This window comes from Anabrus simplex, chromosome 11 (assembly GCF_040414725.1).
Source record: "Anabrus simplex isolate iqAnaSimp1 chromosome 11, ASM4041472v1, whole genome shotgun sequence".
Taxonomy (NCBI): Eukaryota; Metazoa; Arthropoda; class Insecta; order Orthoptera; family Tettigoniidae; genus Anabrus; species Anabrus simplex.
Genome location: NC_090275.1, coordinates 130,666,464 through 130,689,983, shown reverse-complemented (window position 1 = coordinate 130,689,983; position 23,520 = coordinate 130,666,464). Strand labels below are relative to the sequence as shown.

The following is a 23,520-nucleotide window of genomic DNA, read 5'->3' as shown; positions in this document are numbered from 1 at the left end:
TCAATGTAGTGTAAATACAGTAAATGTCCTGAAGTAGTTCGTCATGACGTAATAATAGTTGCCAATAAGCGACTAATATTATGTTATTTGGCCTGTAGTAATTCATATACGCGTTTGGCGACACGGTATTCGAAATGCTACGGTATCATGTGAGCGAACGACTAGTTACGTCAGCAGGCGACTTAAGCATTGTTTATATTATGTTGTGGTATCGTGATTACTGAAAGGCACGAGCTTATGTATGCATATGTAACATGCATTAGCATTAAATCAGCATATTTATTGTGAAGTTGACACAGGTAACACAGGTAAATGGATACGTGATTTAATATAAGTACGGAGACAACGAACGTTGTAAATTCAAGGGTACGTTGTTCGTCGAATGATAATTGCAGCAGGTTCACTATAATTACGAGAAGGGTCATGAAGCAACGGCATATCGAGGTATGAATGAAGATGTTCTGCAGGTAAGTGATACAGATATAACGAAGTTAGAGTGATGATACTAATGTGAATCGACGTGAAATAATAATAATAATGTGAGTGCCAAGTGTATTAAGTGCCTGCGATTGTGATAGTTATTGCGTTGATACACAATATAGTGTGGGGTGATATCGTGATATGCTATAAATGCGTGGGCGAGCTCACGTGAGGTTTAGTGATTGAAATAGTGAAAAATGTTGCGCCATGAGAATTATACAATAAGTTGAGATGTGATAATTAAAGTTCATCCTAAATTCGTTACCTAGAACGTGCTATTTAAATGTGTCATGTTACTGTGAATTTAGATCATGTAAATGGAGTTGTGATGTTCATCTATAAGCTAATGCTGAGATTGCAATACCGATCTGTAAGTGAATGTTAAGGTTGTAATATCCATACCTGAGTGAATGCTAAGATTGTAATGTTCATATGTAAGTGTAGGCTAAGATGGTGATGCTGATGATTATTAATTGCGATGCGATGTCGGCCACGGTTATTCAATCTATTATCACGACACTTTGGATGCCATATTCGGAATTTACATTCAATTATTATGATTTTCAGTCGGTATGATAGCGATACGCTTGCGGCGTGTAAAAAGCTTGTCACGCACATATCTACGAGGACACATGCCATGATATCGATTAGGTTAGGTGTTTTACTTCATGGACATAGTAGTTAAGTTTAAGTAGTAGAGATATCATGCGATGTTTTGTTGACATTTGAGTGTACATATTTCTTGTTCTTACATGTGTTGTTTCTTACTATTCATTTTATGCAGTGGTATTGAGTTGATACGATCCTCGAAGGTATGTGCGAGGATGGGCGTCATCAGGACAGCAGTTAGGATGATGATTATTATTGAATTTAGTTAGGATAGGTATCACATAAAAAAGGCGCTATAATTAACTGGACTAGACGCAAGTAAAATTGAACTTCTCCTAATGTAAACATTATACTAAAAAAAGAAGGGTACTCTACCACCCCCATACCCTGCTACCATTACACATCAACACAGTACACGACATATACGCGCAGATACTTACCTCGCTTACCTCTCTTCGTAAATTGCCGTGGATGGACTGCAACGAGCTAAAACAGCTCGGAGCTGGATCCGTGCGTAGACAAAGGGAAGCGAAAGGACAGAAAGGCATGAACCCGTAACCCCCACGAATAAAAGAATGGATCAAGGAAACTGGGGTTTATTATAAACACACATAATATTAGAATGAAAACAGAAATGTGAGGCTGCATTAAAAGTTACTTACATAACTGTAGAAAACTGAAACATCAAGTAGTATCCCGTTCAATGACATAGTAAGTTTCGTGTAACACGCCGACAGTACACACGATCGCACTACACACCTACGGATGACAACATAGAATTTACAAATTCGTTGGAGAAAAATAATGTGACAGAAACACATTATCGAAGGAATCAGAAAATGAAACCAGTAAAGGAATAATACAGTCGCGGTAATACGGGCTGCGCACATATCACAGTTTGCATCCGCGCTCCAAGCGAGCGTCCATTCCATGCCGGCGCGTCCCAACAAAAGCAAAGCACAGCCTCCCAAAAAGGAGCAGAAGCGAAGGAGAAGAAGATGTTGCCACAGTTACAAAAACAAAAACTAATCGCCGACAATGGACCAAATAACGGCCTAGAAATATAAAATAGCACACTACACATTGCCCAAATCGGCCAACTAAAACGAAAAATAAAATAAAATTAAGAAAAATTAAAATTGAAATTACGAGATACGGAGAGTACTATAGACCGTACACAAGCAGACAGCACAGGCGCGCGCGCGCGCACACACGCACACACACATACGTATGAACAAGAAGAGAGACCCAATATAAAATCGACCCAGATCAGGCCGGAGTGTAAAGGCATGCGCCGTATACTTTCGCACAGGATAGCGAAGGATGTCATGGGCTCACGAGCATGGTTCGAACACCGCAGATACAATGCTGGACCGCCGCAATATATAGGCAAGGCTGATCCAAATATAATCGTAGCAATCACAACACTCGTCGACCCGCTACACGGGACATCCAAATTGCCTCACGTGGACAAACATGGATTAAACCCCGTAGCGTCAAATCACACAATACACCAATGCTCAGCCATGATTTCAAATGATGAGTAAACAAAAATGCATGGTCTCAAAACCCACAAACACACACAGGCCCAAACAAACAGATAGGTAAATACCACTCTCCGTTCCCACGCGTGTGCACACAAAGAAAGGAAAAATTTAAACACACACATAAAATGAAGTAATTAAGAGCCTGCAAAGACAGGTGATCAAAGACTACCGAAATACAATCATACAGAACAGTTTTTGTAACTGGCATGAAAATGAAATAAAATGAATGATACCTGGGAGCAGCAATCAGGAGTCTCGAAATATATACCTCAATCAAAATAATAACTTCAAGCAGAGAACCGAGCCTTGAAACAAGTAAATCCACGATAATAGCAATTCGCAGATCAAGAAGCACATATTAAGTTCCAGTCTGCTTATCTCGTTTGATCCGACCATTGTTGGCATCGCGAGCAGACCAACTTAACACTCGGAGAGCGAGAGACAGACTGTGTATAAACACAGATGGTTAGAGCGCCATCTTTAATGAGAAACTATAAGTTTCACGTCACATTCGGGTAATGTTATCGCTAATGGCGACGACGACAGTCAAGGAGGAAGTGCAACACCAAGGCAGGCTTGGTTCGGCACAGTACTCAAAATAATGAAAGTAAAAGAAAGGATATGGTCATATAGGTGATACATTCAAACAGAACAGGTTAAAAACGAGATCTCGAAAATAATTATTAATTTCAAGGTTCAGGTATATTAATGAATAAATGTAAACATGTGTTCGTAATTCCGAATAGCTCTTGGAAAATGAAGATAAATAAATTCAAGATCACTGCATTATGTTGAAATAGGTTTAAATTAATTGAATTACGTCAGCCGTCTTTGTATCATTATCAATGATTCCAAATATCTAAAATTAGGATCACACTTTAGTTTCGTCTTAGGTAGGATTATTTAAATTAATAAATACTATTCGATCCAGAATATCTGCATCCTTTCATTATAAAATAGATGTAAGCAACCTTACCTGTAAATTTAATGGAAACCTCAACGTCATATGAAATATGAGTAACGTTAACCCAGGAGCAAACGTCACGGTCGACGGATTGAAAACCTCAATGCAGAAATTCAGAAACCAGACCGCCCGATAGGATTCCGAATCCGATTTTCCACCAGAGATGCGACATGTATTCATGTGAACATATTAGCTAGCTGCGGCCTGCGACTCTCTGAGAACAAGAAGTGTAGGGTCCTCCTAGTGCTAATCGACTGGGCCACGGCCGCTTTATTCCAGTTCCTGCCCCATCACCTGTCTGTGTCGGTGCGACGTAAAACAGAATCAAATGTAGGCGCTACTGCTTTACCACCGGATAATTTTCCTGGCAACAACGCTAAGATGTGATTACTAGAAGTATAAGAATGTGTTTTACGGTCGGATGCCCTTCCTAACGCCTAAGGCCTGTCAAGTAACGGGACATTAAGTCACCGGGATCTGAATCGCAATATCCATCATTTTATATCAAACTAAATGTGTGTGTCTGACTTGACAATGCGCGAACAAGGTAGTGTGTACTTTTGCTGAGTTGACATGTAACTTCCGTTCACGGTTTCGCAAGCAGTAGCAGAAACTCACAGCACTGTTCTCATGTGTCCTTAAAACTTGGACCACACTGCATGCATTCATACATACATACATACATACATACATACATACATACATACATACATACATACATACATACATACATACATACATACATACATACATACATACATACATACATACATACATGCAAAAATATTATGATTTAATCTTTTCCCTCTCCCTTTTTTTACATGTAAGTGTCTTAGGTAATTCATATATCTGTATGTAGAGTAAGTTAAAAATCGTAAGTGCTATCTTGCAACATTCTTGTCCATGTGTTCGGTTTTCGAAAAAAGGAGTGATGTGTTCTGCTCGATAACCCGTATTGTGATGTTGTAAATTTACTATCCCTGAGCGTGTTAGCTGTGCGGTATGTGCAATATGTGTTTTTCCGTAGTTTCTGATTTTCGCAATTAGCAGATCATAGAAGTTGTACGGTACCTGTATTCATATTTTGTAAATGATCGTTTACCGAGCGAGTTGGCTACGCAGTACGTGCAATATGGTTTCTTCTGTAGTTTTTATTTTCTCACTTGGCAGATGATAGAGTATGTACGTTACCTGTATTTATAATGTGTAAATTATCGTTTATCGAGCGATTTGACTACGCGATATGTGCACTATGTTTTTCCATGGTTTTCGATTTTTGCACTAGGCAAATCGTTTCCCCCTGTGGGTGGGGGCGGTAGAATAACACCCACGGTATCCCCTGCCTGTCGTAAGAGGCGACTAATAGGGGCCCCAGGGTCTCTGAACTATGGAGCGTGGGTTGGCGACCACGGGGCCCTTAGCTGAGTCCTGGCATTGCTTCCACTTACTTCTGCCAGGCTCCTCACTTTTATCTATCCTATCTGACCTCTCTTGGTCAACTCTTGTTCTTTTCCGACCCCAACGCTATTAGGTTTTCGAGGGCTAGGGAGTCTTTCATTTTCACGCCCTTCGTGGCCCTTGTCTTCCTTTGGCCGATATCTTCATTTTTCGAAGTGTCGGATCCCTTCCATTTTTCCCTCTGATTAGTGTTATACAGAGGATGGTTGCCCAGTTGTACTTCCTCTTAAAACAATAATCACCACCACCACTAGGCAAATCGTTGAAGTTGTTATGTTTAGAATTTGTATATTATCTTTTACCGAGCGAGTTGGATACGCAATATGTGCAATATGTTTTTCCGTACTTTTTGATTTTCGCATTAGGCAAATGATAGAAGGTGTACGTTACCTGTATTTATATTTTGTAAATGATCCTTTATGGAGCGAGTTGGCTACGCGAAATGTGCACTATGTGTTTCTGCGGTTTTTGATTTTCGCACTTAGCAAATAGGAGATGAATATACCTGTATTCATATTTGGTAAATTATCGTTTACCGAGCGAGTGGGTTACGCAGTATGTGCAATATGTTTTTCCGTAGTTTCTTATTTTCGCACTAGGAAATGATAGAAGATGTACGTTACCTTGGCAGAGCGGGAAGAGGAGGGAACGCCGCCATCTTGCGCAAGCTGTTCAGAATTGTTAGCATTGCAGGGGATATACATTTTTCTCTGTTCGAATCCGTCTTCGTAGAAAAAAGGTATCCCCTACTAACCGGTAAACATGTTCTGAACACATCAGTCAGTGTGCTGAACACATGTTGTAGTTAACGACACCGAGTATTTAACATTGTAGCAATGAGGTTAGAATCTGTCGCGATAGCTACACTAAGAATAGCGATGTTTAAAAATCGTGCGAACATAGCAGCGGTAAGTTTGTTATTTTCTACCGCTAGAGCGTGTACGCAGCACCTATCGATAATGCATGTACCGACTACCGTACTAATCTTCTTCCGACGTAGCGTGCAACGATCGCATGTGCGCGCGCACATGCTGAACTGAACATTCTCTTCCACCCACTCAACGTAGGTATAAATACGAATTTAAGGCAATGTGTCCCTTGATTGTCTCGCAAAGGCGGCCGTGCCCTGGCCCCAGGTGACATCGCTAAGGCGGTGGACCTCTGGGGAGAGAGAGCAAATCTCTCACTCGCCCGTAAGGGGAGATGGGACTACTCCTATACACCTCCGAAGTGAACAGCCGTGGAATTTCACGCGGCCACGTGCCTAACGTGGCACCCGTCAAGATTCCAATATGATGCTCTCTTGTTTAAAGATGGTCGATGACAGCTTTCAAGAAAGCACGTGGAATTTCAATTTGCCCGGCACTACGTGCCTAAGGTGGTAGCCATGACGTTTAGTGCCGTAAGAATGGCAGCACTGAGGTTAGCGATGCTGTCTTGTTTAAAGATGGCAGCTGTGAGCTTGACAGCTGTCAAAAAACACGTGGCTTTGTTTACAAACAAGAGCACGTGGTCATGACGTCACGGTCACGTGGTCAATGACCTCGGGTGCTGACTTAGCGAATTTAGAATGACCACAGCTCCTCTACTTACAAGGACGACTCTCTCTTGTAATAGTGACGTAATCGCATGCGACATTCAGTGCGGCCTTAGAGTCGTAGGATCCGTCGTCATTCGCGCACATCACTACGATATTTTGTATTTTTTCAATGCCGGATCATCCTCCAAGTATTTCTGCTAACGCATTTTACTTCTTTTGAATAAACAACTCAGCAGGCTGTGCTATGTGGCACCCCCTCAAAATAATCTACATCCACAACTTACGTTTCGTTTCGGACATCGTCTTAAAGTTGTCGCGTACAACAATTACACATTGCACCGTCATACCTAATTATGACGCGATTAGTCTGTATCAGTGTAAATACAAGTAGTGGTCATGTGGAGTCTGATAACGATGTGCACCTTCCCGTCGAAATGTTAGGCATTTTAGATTACACGCTCCACTAATGAGTACCATTGGTTGCATATGCAGCAAGGAACATCTTTACCCATCTCGAGTTCGAATAATGCACGCCTGTAGTATCCAGGTAGGTGTACCCTCATTCGTGTACTTACTACTGCATAAAATGCCGCAATAGACATCGCACTAGTCGCTTGTTGACACGTACTTACGTGCTTGCTCGTCACAATGAACATTCAGACTTACGACATGCTGTTCACTACACGATGTGGGGACCTCGAGCCCATCACTACCGGAGGCCATTGATAGTGCGTGGAAGTCAATATCCTAAGGCCCTTTTTACGAATTCAAATGCACAGAAGACCATAGGTGACCCATCGGGGCCAAATGTCAGTAAAATGAACTGCACGGATTGCAGCGTACACCTCCATTCTCTCCAAGAGCAGACGAATCGAACGAGAGGCGTGGCTGGATGTGCTGTAAATGGGTGTTGAAACCTCTTGCCGATAGCACGTAGAGGTCATCTTCACCTTATTAGCGACACGGCGAATTGTGAACTTGCCATTGTATCGGTATCCAGCGATGACCCATCGAAAACTGTCGTGGCATTTTCCTAGGGCGGTAGTAAATCAAGCGGGGTTTGTGCGACGTACCGAAATGTGACGAGGCAACAGGTTGCCAACTCGGCGCTTATGCCGCTTTTCTAATTGCAGGTCGTTGTAGTTAACTGTTGAAACAGACATCTCCAACGTGCATGTGGAGAGCAGTGTTACCACCACTTCCGGTCGTGTTCTCTCTGGAATTAAACACACTCGGCCTTTGTCTTTTTATGCAATACAGAACTAAGCCCATTCATTGATATCAAGAAATCCCGCTTCTTGCACATTCCTTGGATCGCCCTCCCAGTAAGGGTCGTGTCACACACGTTCTCAATACTGGCGTGCTCAAGTTGATAACAGCGCCGCGAACGGCCTTCAAACTCGTCACCAGAGATCCCGAACGACCTTCTGTATTTGTTTAATGAACGCTGACGATCATTCTGTCCCTGTAGGTCTTATTCTCCTTGTTGCTCTCTTTCCTTCAGGTTCCTCCTTTACTCTTTTGCTGAGACATTTCATATTTTTGTAAGAATGTGACCATGACAACATCTTCCATTTTGTGAAGAACTTGTTATACTGTGAAAGGTGCTCCTAGTGTCGACAGTTCCACACCTCACTTAGTACCTGGAGAATTTAATTCTTAGATAAGAACAGAGTTGAGGGTCAAAGAGCAACTGCTTCTTGCTAATTCAGTCCTTGTACTGATCTCTACATCCAGATTTACTCTGTGATAAGTCCAGCAGGCAAGGTTCTTAATCCTATTTAAACTTTCAGGGATATTGCTGTTGATTTGAATTTGTACGTTATTGTCATAATTTGGCTTGATAATCTCGTGATAGCTACATTCTGGGCCGTGATATTTCCTCCAATATCTTCATCTTCCTTAGCTGCCTCTGTGGATCAGTGGTAGTGTGTCAGTCTCTGGATGCCAAGGTAGCGGGTTCAAACCCGGCAGAGGTAGTCGAATTTTTGAAGGGCGGAAAAAAGTCCATTCGACACTCCTTGTCGTACGATGTCGGTATGTAAAAGATCTCTGGTAACACATTTGGTGTTTACCCGACAAAATTCATTAAATCTCAACCTTAGACGCGCAAGAGAGTTTCGGTTTACTCGGCCTGCCATCTAGTGGGCCTAGAGTAAAACGGAATGTCGAAATTGACGAGCAGACAGCCAGATGGCGTCAAATTGAAATATCTGCAGAGTGATTATGGTAAGTGGTAGAGTGTTTATATTAGTTGTATAAGAGGAAGTAAATTTATGGTGGAAATGTATTGTCATTTGAAAGAGATAGATTTGGTGGTGTAGTTGAGATAAGAGTGATTAAATTATAGAGATGGTATGGTAATTATTGAAGGAGTAAGTGGAGGTGGTATAATTTAATGTGGAGGATGATTAAGAGTTGGTGTCGGTGGAGCGTAAAGAATGATGATATTTAAGGAAAGGTGAAAAGGATATAGTTGGAAGGTGAGTGGAGTACGGTTGGTAAAGTGCTGAAGATGGAGAGATTTGGTGATATGTATGTTTATTGTGAGCAACGAGAAAGTTGAAAGTTTGAGATAATGGAGTGATTGTTAATAAGGAAAGATGATTCGGTTGTTAAGAAGGAGGAAGTTATAGAAGCTGTGATATTATCGTTAAAAATTGACAAGATGAGGCAAGATAAAAATACAAAATACAAAGATACAAATGTAAGGGGTTGATTTGGTGGTTTGTCAAAGTGATTATTTATTATTTGGAGAATGAGAGAGGAACGAAGTTTAAATGGCAGGCATGAGTGTGTCGGTATTTTGTATGGTTGAAGGGCAAGTTGTTTATTAGCAATCAAATGGTATTTTAAGAGAATATATTTTTAGCAAGTTAATGGTGGATTGTTATATAAAGGTGGTTGGTTGTCGATACGAAATTATGCTTTAAAAATAGATATGGTACTTTTGAGTGGAAGTGGAGGTTGATCATTCTGGTTATTGGAAAAGTAGAGGGCACCAAATGGTTCAGTGTACTCTTGATTGATGTGATCGGGTAATAGATGCAAATTACATTTGTAAGGAGTACTGTATACAGAAGGGAAATGTCATAGTGATTAAGTGTAATCTTACGTAGTGGTCAAATGTGATTATAAGCACCAAGTGGAAACAGGAAGGTCACAACTCAGCAGTAATGCAACGTGATGACTGGGCAGCAAGTGCATGCGAGGAGAGGTAGGTGTGGAATGTGTCAGTCAGACGAGGTGAAGTATGAGTGGCCTTGTAACGAGAGGTCCATGTGCCGTTCTGACTTAGTTCATTTTATTTTGCCATTGGCCTTTTGTTATTTTTGCCTCTTTGCCTTGTTGTTGTTTGAGTCATCAGTCCATAGACTGGTTTGATGCAGCTCTCCATGCCACCCTATCCTGTGCTAACCTTTTCATTTCTACGTAACTATTGCATTCTACATCTGTTCTAATCTGCTTGTCATATTCATACCTTGGTCTACCCCTACCGTTCTTGCCACCTACACTTCCTTCAAAAACCAACTGAACAAGTCCTGGGTGTCTTAAGATGTGTCCTATCATTCTATCTCTTCTTCTCGTCAAATTGAGCCAAATCGATCTCCTCTCACCAACTCGATTCAGTATCTCTTTATTCGTGATTCGATCTATCCATCTCACCTTCAGCATTCTTCTGTAACACCACATTTCAAAAGCTTCTATTCTCTTCCTTTCTGAGCTAGTTATCGTCCATGTCTCACTTCCATACAATGCCACGCTCCACACGAAAGTCTTCAAAAACATCTTTCTAATTCCGATATCAATGTTTGAAGTGAGCAAATTTCTTTTCTTAAGAAAGTTCTTCATTGCTTGTGCTAGTCTGCATTTTATGTCCTCCTTACTCCTGCCATCGTTAGTTATTTTACTACCCAAGTAACAATATTCATCTACTTCCTTTAAGACTTCGTTTCCTAATCTAATATTTCCTACATCACCTGCCTTCGTTCGACTGCACTCCATTACTTTTGTTTTGGACTTATTTATTTTCATCTTGTACTCCTTACCCAAGACTTCGTCCATACCATTCAGCAACTTCTCGAGATCTTCTGCAGTCTCAGATAAAATAACAATATCATCGGCAAATCCCAAGGTTTTGATTTCCTCTCCTTGGACTGTGATTTCCTTGCCTTATGTTCATTTAAATTGCTGCACTAACATGGGAGATGCCCGTGGGCCAATTCATTTAATGCTATTTTCGTTTTTTATGAGAATCGGTTCTATGTGTATCTTAGATAATGCTGTCTAGGTTGGGCAATATTATTTTTCTCCATTAATGGATCAGTAAGGTATAAATGCTGTAGATCTGGTGAAAAATAAATAAAGAACAAAGAATATTTATTGAGGCGTTATAATTACTGAATACATTTGAAATCTGACGGTGTATATCTTCTTACATCTGCATAATATATTTGGACTTTTCGTATGTGTTATTGGACCAATGCACGGCACATTTTACTCTCCTATGTTGGTAGAATAGTGAAATGTGTACGTTAACGCCATCTATGCGCACGCAGTGGAACTTGTGGTGAGTTTGAACGCTGTTACACAGATAGCGCCTGCTTGTCTGCTGGAGCATGACGCTGAGAATTGGTTCTCTCATGCCAGCTGGCGTATAAAACACGCCTAGTTCAAAAACATTCTGTATCCCTTTTAGGTATTGGGAATTGTAAATAATATGTATAGCATTAGTGTATAAGATGAATATGGTGAGGTATTTGTTTCAAAATGTAGTGTTGCCTTGTGGGTGATAGTGATTGTTCTGTTGCTTAATTCATTATGGATTATTTGGTAATGTAATTTTCTTCATGTCTGTAAGTACCGCCTCTCTTTATTTGTGAATATATTTTTTCTAAATTTTGTATGAGCCTCGTAGTCTGGCGTTCATATTTTTGCGAGGCGTAATTTATGTTCGTTCATTTTTGTCATGTGGACTTGTATTTTGGAGCCGTCGTATGTGCATTGTGATGTCTCTTGGTGTGTTTTGATCGTTTCCCATTTTACTTTTTTCATCTTATTTAGTTTTATTCTGCTAAATTTGTGTGTGTTTCTCGTGACGTTCCCTTCATGGTGTTTTCAAATGATTTATTGCTGCCCGTACTTCTAAATTCTGCCGGTGTGTGACGTTAAATTTTTATTGTGACATCTTGTTCTTTAATACGGGTTAGTTCTCCTCGGTAAGTGTACAGTGCACCGAGCAGTCTCTGTTGACACTCATTTTCCAAAATAATAATAATTATTAATAAAAGTAATTTAAGGTAGATAGTTATATTTTGGGCTCTTTGGTGACAGTAAATTTCAGTATTATTCATTTTACGTGTAGTGCTTCTGTAGAATGTAAGGACATTGTTAATGGAGGACTTTATAACGTTCTTGTCGTCATTCTTGTATTGTTGAGTGGCCTTATCTCCTCGAACCGTCCCTGTCTGCCATTGTTGATTATTTACCCTTATCTTTTCCTGCTCGTTACGTAACTGTTGTATTGTTATATTATCGCGTGTGGAGTCTGTCTCTCGATTGTTGTTGCTCTCTTACGAGTATGTGATTACTAACATTTTGGTATTACCTGACCGGTTCTCCCTTGAAGTGTGCGGCATATGAACGATGACTTCTCGTTTTTCTGTTTGTGGTTTTATATTGGTGATGTTTATTTTTACTATGCTGTTCGGTTCTACTTCTGGGGTATGCTATGTGACTGATATTTTCCGTCAGATATGTCTTGGTGATTGATTAGTGCGACGCGTTTTGCATTTATCTTCTCCTGCTACGCGTTCGGTGTAGTGAACCCTGCATTAAGAATGGTCCTTAGACAATTTATTTAAAGTGTAGATAGCATGTTATATGATATATTTTAGGGTTACTCGAGGAGCTCCTTTCTTAGTTAGATCGCTACGGTTAGTATTTCTTTTTAAAATATATTTTCTTAAATTTTATACTATTTACATAAATTATTTACTTATTTATTCAAATTAAGAGATAGTATATTTATTACCTCAGAATTTATAAATTATTTGTTCTAATTTAAAAAGCACTATATTTAATCAAATTTCTCTTCCTTTAAAAGAGAACTGTAGATATGACTTAGGCCTATGTATTTATATTCATTTACTTGAAACTTCAGATTTTTTATAACTAGATAAAACTGATTTATTTCACCTATTTATTTACGGCAAAAGATGTAATTGTTTGTATAAATTTTTGAATTAATGATAGCATAGTTGTTTTTTGAAAAGGGTGTATACATTTTTCTTGTAGATGCCTGTTCTGGTTCCCTTGTTGATCCCACCCCTTTTAGTTCCTTGGGAAATGGGTCCCTTGTGTTCAATATTCACTCTTCCACATTTATCTTAATTTTTTCTGTGTTTTGGTAGCATTTTGATTTTGTTGCTTCCTTGTAGTGATACGCCTTCCCATGGTGTCACTAGCCGGAGACGATTTTGATAACACTTGTGTGAGGGGACGTGTCAGTTGGTAGCCTTGTGGCGTAGGCCAGACAAGCATCCAAGAAAAGAGTGTACCACCAGTGAATACTGACCTAGAAAATTTGTAAGCTGAGGTGAACTTTACTAATTTGTTTGGTGTTATTTCTTGTTTCATGTATCATTCCATGATGGCTGGACGGTCGATAATTGATCCGAGCATGCCGAGAAGCGAGGAGCTGGCTTACGAACTAGAAATTCGCGGTTGCGAGTCCAGTGGAACCAATGTTGTCAAAATTCAAAGACTGGAGGAATGCGCCCATTTTTCCATAATGGTACCTGAGTTGGACCGGCAGTCAATCGGTGAGTCGATTGCCCTTATTCTGGATAATATTGATGAATTAACTGAATTATGTTCTTCCTTTGCTGACGTTACGCCATCTAAGTCACAATTGAAAATAATTAAAGCTAGGGTAGATCACTATTTAAATCGAATCAAGGATCTGCTAACTTTAGACCTTAATCATGATCATCGCCAAGAAATTTCTGAACTTTTATGCATTGCCATTTCCTTGTCGTGTGATGTTCACGCAATTGAAATGTTAATCGATGTACAAAAGCTTACCCTTATTGATGTTGATACCCAGGCGAGTAAGGTCGCACCCACCTCCCGCTCGGCTAGTACGTTGTCTCCCCAAGGTGTAGGTAAATGTCAAGGATGTTTACCGGTTAACTCCTTTGTGTACCTCCTCCTGTCTTAGATTAATTTAAAGGCTTGGCTGGCTTCTCTATAGACTCTATCGAAGAAACTTCGATTTTTAAGATTCTGGATTGAATGATTAGAAACTGCACATGTTTTTGAGTTAACTTCCCTAAATGTCTTCCGTGTCTGCTTCCTTCACTGTCAGGGCATGCTAAAAAACGAGTTATGGGATGCCATTACTGAAAACGTCACCATGGAGGATTTTCATGATACGATATTGAATAAGTATATTCCCTGGAGTGCCCAACAGCCTCTCATCCAGAGTTGTTGCTTTCGGAGGCAATCCTTGAATGAGAAATTGTCGAACTATATAAAAGATGTCAAGTACTATTGCAAGCTCTTCAGGCAATCCATTTCGGAAACGAATTTGGTGAATCACTTAGTAAGGGGTATCTCGCCGCAGTACAGTTCTTATATGTGCTTTACTGCCAGACCTGTGCGGCTGCTTGTGTCGAGGCGAAGAGTGTGCGTGCCGTGTGGCGGACGTTCCTCCACCCTCACTTTGTCCTCGGTATGTTTCCCAGACGTTACCTTCGGCTATTAAGCCCGTTAAGAAGTGTTATATATGTGGTACCAGGGATCATCTTCGGGACAAGTGTCCGAGCCTGAAACAGCCAACTACATCCCAGAATTATAACAACCCCAAGTTTGCATGTTTTATTTGTTGGTTCAAACAACATGTTAAGCGTTCTTGTCAGAATAATCCCAATCCGCTGACAAATTTTCCTCAGAATCAACCAAGAATATGACAGCCGACACTAAAGATACAGTTAATTTTTCTCCTGTCTTAATAAGACATGTGAACTTGGGTAACCAGTCTAGTGACGCCCTGTGTCATGTTCATTGCCAGTGTATTTCTGCCCATGAATGTTTTAACTCGCCTTTTATTCCAACTGAAATCAACGGCGAGCCCGTGTCCGCGTGTATTCCTTAGTCAACATGTCGTGGTATGAAAGGTACAACTCTCCTTGTAACCTTTCTGAACTTCAACCAGTAATAATTAATTAATTAATTCATTCATTCATTCATTCATTTATTCATGAACATAACAGGCGTTCAGCCCCAAATACATGTTCACAATAAAATAATCCAACCTAATCCACCACACTCCACCATATAAACAAACACAAACAGAACAAACATCACATAATAACCTACCGACCGGCCGAGTCATCACCCCTGGTGAGAGGAAGGCCGCCAACCCAATGATGACTCGACCGGCCCTTCCCGTGGAGACCTCTTGAAGGCCCCAAGATCCAACCAGATTACAATGCTTTCCCTCTCACCATTCCACTCCTAATCGTAAGCCACCACGTTCACAACAATAAATAGAATAATCAAATCTCAATAATAATAATAATAATAATAATGGACAACTCCTATCACAAAAAGGGTAAGGAAAGAAATTACCGTACCCCTGGGCATGCCACGAGGTTCGTTGGATACTCCGGAAACGTACAACCCCCAAAATAGAGTCACCACAGCAGTCATCCTCAGAACCTCGTGCCATGCCCCTCATTCCGTTGAATTAAAACCCCAGAATCAAGAAAGAAATGATTATAAAGTAATAATATATATATATATATATATATGATAACATTCAAACATACTCATCAAGTGTCCTTATTGCGCACTGCACTTGCGTCACATTATTGTTCCTGAACTACACCTAATCAATACTCCAAACAACAACACTCAGCATTACAGCACTTGCATTCCAACCAACTCTAACATAAACAGAAAGACCTTGCCTTCCTGCAATCCAAAATCATTACCCAACTCCACATACTCGACACAGTTTCCATTTCAGATACACCACCAAATCAAAATTTACAAACTCTAAAATTTGCAAAATAACACCACTTCTCACCACATTTCAACAATAGTCCTCAATAACTTCAACCATTTTATACCACCACTTCTCCAACACCTCATTTCAGCAATATGACACATCATAACTTAAATCATAACACATAAATACCAAGCCCTCAATAACTCTACCTATCACTTCTCCATCACCACATTTCAACCATCTTATACCACCACTTCTCCAATACCACATTTCAACAATAGTCCTCAATAACTTCAACCATCTTATACCACCACTTCTCCAAGACCACATTTCAGCAATATCCAAATAAATTCAGTAATAAATAATCAGATTAAATACCAAACCGCCTTCACTTACAACTTACTCATGAGTAAACCACCACTTCTCCATACTTCTCCAACACCACATTTCAACATATACCACCTCTACTTCTTCGACAATAATACTCACCTTCTACCATCCACCATCTTATATCACCACTTGTCCAACACCACATTTCAACAATATAACACCTCCTAACTTAATCAAAACACATAATCATAAATACCAAGCCCTCAATAACTTCCAACACCACATTTCAGCAATATAACACAGTCCTCAATAACTTCAACCATTTTATACACCACTTCTCCATCACCACATTTCAACCATCTTATACCACCACTTCTCCAATACCACATTTAACTTCACTCTTTAATCATTTATTACAACAATGTAATAATTAATTGTGTAGCTGCTAATGGTTCAACTGTATGTGTTATTGGGTCGATTGTTATTAAAATTATCATTTTGAACTTCACTTGGAAATTTAAATTAGTGGTAGTTAAGGGATTATGTCGTAACCTTATTTTGGGGGCAGTTTTCTTGACTCATTTTGGTTTGGTAATTGATCTTCAGGAAAGGAAATTGTTTTTCAAATTTTTTCCTGATTCTAAGGTTCCATTGATTGGAAGGCATATTATTGCTTCAACCTTAATTTCTTTGGTCGAAATCACTGCTAATGTTGATTCTACTGAAATTAATTTGGAGCATTTACCTATTGACCAAGCTGTACAAATTCGTGAGTTGTGTGCTAAATATCCTGATGTTTTCACTGATAAGCTTGAGTTAACTAATCTTCTCGAGTACAAAATTGATGTGTCCGATAACATTCCTGTCAGATCACCTCCTTATCGCTTGGCTCCTTCCCGCATGAAAATTTTGAACGACATTATCCAAGATATGCTGACTGAGGGTGTCATCCGTCCATCTACCTCTGCCTATTCCTCCCCCATCCTTCTTGTGCCTAAACCTAACGGTGGTTATCGTCGTGTTGCTGATTAACGTGCCTTGGACCGCAAGGTAGCTCTCCAGTCTGTGCCGTTGCCTGATTTTCATTCTTGTTTTTCCTCGTTCCACGGAGCAAAATTTTACTTGTCATTCGATTTGAACTGTGCGTATCTTCACATTCCTCTTGCTGAAGAGTCTCGTCATCTAACTTCCTTTGCGACGGACTGGAATCTGTATGAATTCTGTCGCCTGCCCTTTGTCTTGTCGACTGGAGCTGCAGTTCTCACGCGCCTCCTAGATTCTATCCTCTCGGACATTAAATTTCAGTACGTATACCATTATTTGGATGATCTTATAATTTATTCCAAAACCTTTCAGGAACATGTCCTACATATCCATGAGGTGCTTACTCGGTTAAAGAAAGCTGGCCTGACTGTCAAAATTGTCAAGGTGTCCTTTGCTAAACCCCAGATGTCCTTTCTTGGCCACATTGTGTATCCCGAAGGAGTTGCTATCGATAAGAGCCGGACTCAAACAATTCACGACTTCCCTCCTCCCAAAAATCAAAAAGACATTGCTCGTTTCATTGGCATGGCTAACTTCTTTCGGAAATTCGTATCAAATTTTGCTGACATTGCTGCCCCTCTCAATGCGTTAAGACGCAAAGATGCTAAGTTTGTTTTGGATCTTCCTCAGAAAGAAGTCTTCGAGAAATTGAAATTCGCTTTGTCCAGCTCTCCCGTCTTGGCTATTCCGGATTTTCCCGAAAAATTCATCATACAAACTGATGCTTTGTGTTCCGCTGTTGCCGAAGTTCTTCTTCAGGAATCTGAACTCGGTAGACGTAGTATTGCTTACGCTTCCCATGCATTAAGCTCATTGGAATCTAAGTACTCTGTGTACGAACTTGAATATTTGGCCGTCATCTTTGATTTGGAAAAATTCCGCATGTGTGTTGAGCATACTCCTTTTCCTTTGGAAACAGAAAACATGGCATTGAGTTGGGTTCTGAATCGCCCGCGTCGCACTGGTCGTCTTACTAGATGGTCAATTCGTATTTCAGCCTTCAAATTTGAGGTACATCACATAACAGGGACTGATGACGTCATTGCAGACTGTCCGAGTCGTATGTTTGGTGACTCTCCTGGTGAGAATAATGAACCGGTGAGTGTCGATCTTCCTCAACCATATCATTGTGTGTCGGGTTGTGTCAATGCTATATTATCTGATTGCCCATTGTTATATGAAGACATTAGGAAGCATCAGAGGGACAACCCTGAGTTGAAACTGATCATCAATAATATCAAAGCTGGTAAACTTGTGAAACACTATTGTATGCGCAATGGTGTGTTGTGTTGTAAGGCGCGTTACGACAAGAAATGTGTGTCCTCAAGTCTTAATCCCTCTCGTTTTCCTGCTGTTGGCAAACATCTTGGTATATTTAAAACCCGTCAGAAGATCAGACATTTCTTCATTTGGAAGGGCATGGATTTTCAAATTGCTGAGATGGTAAAATCTTGTCATGTGTGTGCGATTAGCAAACCGGCGTTGAACACTAAGCTTCGTATGTTAGCATCATCCCAAGCTTCGTCCCCATGGAAAGGCTATTTGTAGACTTCGTGGGTCCGTTACCTCGTTCGAGGCGAGGCTCCAGATTAATACTTGTGTGTGTAGACGGATATTCTAATTTTTCCTGGACCTTCTTGACCCGTTCAGCTAACGCTCCTACTGTTATTAAGTGTTTGAACTCCATCTTTTGTTCTTTTGGGCCACCTAAATTTCTGGTAACGGATAATGCTAAGTACTTCTCGTGTAATTTGTTCAGGAAACTCTGTTTCGACTTGTCTATCTCTCATGTAACTACTTGCCCCATCATATGCTGAGAGAGTAAATCGTAACCTTAAGTCAGCGTTGGTCGCATTTCATCACAAAGATCATCAAAATTGGGATTGCCTTCTACATTGGTTAACATATGCTTTAAATTCTGCTGTTCATGAATCTCATATACAAACTCCTATGTCACTTATCTTCGCTTTCACTCCATTTTCTCCCATTTCGAATCTGCTTAAGATTGATGAGTTACTTCCGAAGAAAAAAGATCCTGAGGAGATTAAAAGAGTGTGGAAGAAAGCCAAAGATCGATTAAAAGTTTCACATGCTAACGTTGAGAAGCAATATAGCAAGGGCCGTTGGCCTGCTGACCTGGGTGTTGGCGATGAAGTCTTTACCAAGGCTCATTACCAAAGCAAGGCGGTTGACAAATTCACCCGTAAGCTTGCTCCCCGTTTTCATAGTCCTTGTACCATACTTGAATTTTTGACCCCTGTTTCTATTTTGTGAGTGATCCACATTTCAAAAGGATCCGTAGAGTGCACCTCAGTCAAGCCTGCTTAGGTTGGCACTTGATGTAATGGGTTAGTGTTAAACCCAAGTGTAAGGAGTACTAATATATGACCACCTTGTGTGTATATATATTGTGCCGTTTCACAGTTCTTTATAAGAGCTGTAGTAACAAAGATGGAGTCTCTGCCATCAAAATGTCAAATAAAATGCATTTAACGTCAGTACGGGCCGAAATGTAAGTCTTTTCGTCGGTCGGTTACGGAAATAACCGCGTATAGAAGGCGCAGGAAAAAATGACAAATCGACATTATTTAAAACCATTATTCAAAAAAAAATGCTCATCGCTTATTATATAATCTGACTTCGATGTGTTAAGAAGACGCAAGACTAGATTTGAAAGGGATTATCCAGCGGAGCTAAATACTATAAATTGGAAACGAAAGATAATTCGCGACTACACGCCAATCTGCTGATATCAAGATTTAAACGCCGCGCGGGAGATTAAATACGTAAAAAGAAGAGATAAATAGACTATAGTAGAACTACATCACGGAGTGGCGCAGGGCCTCAATAAAATTTTCCCGATTCTGTTTAATGTTGAAGGACACCTACTGATCAGTTGTTGAGTGCATTTACGCCAATAAAAAGATAGCGGAAAGAGATTTATTTTCAAATTGGAATATATACAGAACATCTATCTTAGTCGATTTGGAACTAGTTTGTTGGATCAACTGTACCCTAACGAAATCTATACCACTTGAGCAACACAAGAGATATATTAATTGAAAGATGTCAGCAATGAATCAAATATTTTATTATTGTTCTGTTTCATACGCTCGAGTTTCAACCATGAGTCGGTAAAGAAGCAAGGCAACGCTACTTGGATCCTGATGAGGCGATACGATGTTGGCTGTCCCGGATGACCCGTAATCAGTGTTGAGAAGCTACGATGTACCCGACCACTTGTGGAGGAACCAGATGACGAGATCATAATCTCAGATGACCGGAGATGAGGAAACACCGAGACCATCTTGAGCAAAGCTAAGTCCATTATCCAAGTCGTTTTCGTAAGTAAGAGTACATTATTTCCTTTATTGTATGTTGATGTTTTGTGCGAAGACAGTGCGTAGATAAACGTCTAGCTGAGATGATTGGAAGTAAGTACTCATCCAAAGGAAATGTCAATTCCATTTGTAGGCGTGGTCACCAAGTGATTTTCCGATCGTAATGTTTTCCAGTGATATGTGAGGAGAGATAGCTAGAGTTATTATTATTATCAGTGAAGAGTAAAGAGTGAAGTTGGCATTAATACCTGTGTGTCCTAATTTAATCAATGTCAATCAGTTCGAGATCGTATATTGGAAGTGTTTTATGAAGGAATAAGGCAGTAGACTACTCCGAGTTCATGTTAAGTCTAGCACTATGACAGTAGTAAGTAATGTAGGCATTTTATGAATGTCACGGCACGTTGATGTGTAAGTTAAGGGAGTGATTTACATATGATGAAGTGAAAGAGTTGTTATATATGAAATGTGAGTATATTTAACGCGTTATAGATATGATGTAAGGTTGTTAATGATTTATGATGGTTGTATTTATTGTTTTCTTCGAGAAAGAAATAGTCATAGTTGTGCGAAGTGAGATCTCGTGATTGCAAATGATGTTTCTGAGAGTGTCACTGAATTCTCGCCAATTCCTTGTAGTAGTTCTGGATCCTACGCATTTTACTTAGCTCAGGATATGATCTCGAGACGTGTAGTGCAATGTTTTTGTCCATGTTAGGATTACCTAGAGGTTCATATATGTACGCAAGATGAGATTTGAGCCTTCACTGATTTATTTAGGATGATCTTGAAAACGCTCACGGTGTATAACATCATTCTGGACAAAATTCAACCTACTAGGCTAATCACTGGTGACATAGATTTTCAAAAGAGAATTATTTTTTTTTTAGTCGGAGATTGTGTCATCTGATCAAGTAGATTTTCCATTGGTAGTATGTGTTATGATAACTATGTATGATATGTGTGGTGACGTTTCTTGCAACCTTATACGCACGTAGTCTAATATCAATAAGCTAAGGCCACATTACCTTAAGTTCATAAATTAAATCTTACAATAACGTTACTTGAAGGGTGATTACGACTTACAATGGACGTAGCTTAGCTTATGGTGTGTGACACAGGGAAATATGAGCAACTAAGAGGCAACTAAGTATGCGGAAGTGAATATTTTAAACTGTAAAACATACAAGAGAGTACTTGTCAGATCAAAGGAAGAAGAACTTTGTGATAGCTTTTATTGAGAATTTTTAAACCTGCATCCAGACAAACAGTCAGTGAAAATTAAGTAATGCGGCAGTTTAAAGAGTAAGGAATAGGCGGTAACTAACAGAATCTAATAGGCCTACTTATTCCAAGAATAATTGATTCAGACAACTTGAACTCCAATCCTGAACTGAACATTAACTCGGCAATTCTACAAGCGTTTCTTTATTTTCTCAAGAGAGTATCGCTAGGAATATTGTAAATAGTAACTAATACAATTTTTTATTTTCCTTCTTTGAGGATGCATCCTATATTCTTGGTATACTTGATTTTAATGTTTATTTTCTTGCCAGTACGGCACATGTAAATACAATTAACTGCATTCACATTAATTTATTTTATTGTCGCCCAACTTCGTGAATTGTATGCGAAGGAAAACATGTCTTTTTCAAAAGTTTCCCAGATGTTACATAGTATTTATTCTAATAATTTATAATTTTGAGATCAATGGACTTATGAAAGGAAATAGTGTAATCCGAGAAGACATTTATTTAGGATGGATTCGGAAGATGTAATTTTTCTGAAATGTTGTTCACGGATATAGACTATAGGGATGACAGTGAGTCACTCACTTCAAAAAAATTTTATTGGCAAAGTTTGAGATAATTTTCTTGAATGTTTGAGTTAATATAAAAAAGTAAATATGGAATGGTGAAACCTAAACATTCTTTCTCTGTGTTCTTAGAATAAGAATTTATGGTAAGACTGTAGTTGTTTCAATCGACGGCAATTTCTCTAAGAGCTAATAAGAGCATGGTATCTAACTAGTTACGAGTTAGAGACGTCTTTCTGCGTTAGTTAGGAACTACCATTACCTGGACGTTTTTCCATTACGGAACTCACACCCGTAAAACTTGGTCACCAGATTATTTGAATTTAGAGCTAGTCAGGATCTCTTGTGTCCACGCCTGGACGCGGGAACGGCGCAATATATATATATATATATATATATATTTCTTGTGTATTGCCTTAAATGCTATGTAATTAGAGTTGTTAAGAATTTATTGTCACACTGTATGATAAATTAATATGTCAGAACCGGTTATAAAAAATGTAAAGCAAACTACTGTGCTGTATGCACATGACTTACATGGAAAGTCTAGAGACCAGGTCTCATGTCACTGTAAATTTTTCACTTATCACAAGGGCAGAGTTTCAGGACTGGCAGAATCTGAGGTAAGCTGATGTACGATACAACATCGGAAATATCCAGAACATGTCTTCTTGTGAACAGGAAACTAAAATGTCTTATGTTGCAGGAACACTGTCCACGGGACTTAACCGTAGCCAAGATTAAACTTGGAAATTGAGAGGGACCCAGAGAAATAACCATAGGCTTTGCATATCTCCCATATGACTCAACTAATCTGCCCCCATCAGAAGAAGTTGACAAACTAATTTGCAATGCAAAGAGGGAAGTGGAACACCTAGTCCTTGGAGCAGATGCAAATTCACACCACATGGCATGGGGCAGCACGAACTGCAATGCAAGAGGTGAGTCTTTACTAGAGTTTATTATTGGAACTGAGTTGACGATCCTAAAAATCGTAGAGAGGTAATAGACATTACACTAACTTACTTACTTACTTATCCGGCGCTACAGCCCTGTGTGAGCCTTGGCCTCTTCTACAATAGTCCGCCATTTACTTCGATCCTGAGCGGCTGGTCTCCATGGGCGGATGTTCATTGCCCTCAAGTCAGCTTCAACTTCATCACTCCATCTATTACGGGGCCTTCCTTGTCGCCGTCTTTTGTCTACTCGGGATTTAACTACTTTCCTTGGCATTCGATCTTCCTCAATTCTTTCCACATGGCCAAGCCATCGCAGTCTCTGTGCCTTAATAAATCTAACTATATCCCCCTGGTCTAATATGTTCTGTATTTCAGCATTCGTCCGTATCCTCCAACCATTCTGGTCCTGAATTGGG

The 23,520-nt window shown here is 39.8% G+C and overlaps 1 protein-coding gene across 1 annotated transcript in view; it reads left to right on the top strand.

Moving 5' to 3' along the window:
• The first annotated feature begins 13,291 nt into the window (after positions 1-13,291).
• The window catches only part of LOC136883355 (uncharacterized), a 647,239-nt gene continuing 637,010 nt past the window's right edge, over positions 13,292-23,520 (top strand). The window contains exon 1 of the transcript XR_010861242.2: positions 13,292-13,422. The gene's annotated coding sequence lies outside the window, so the exon portion shown is untranslated. The remainder of the gene's footprint in view (positions 13,423-23,520) is intronic.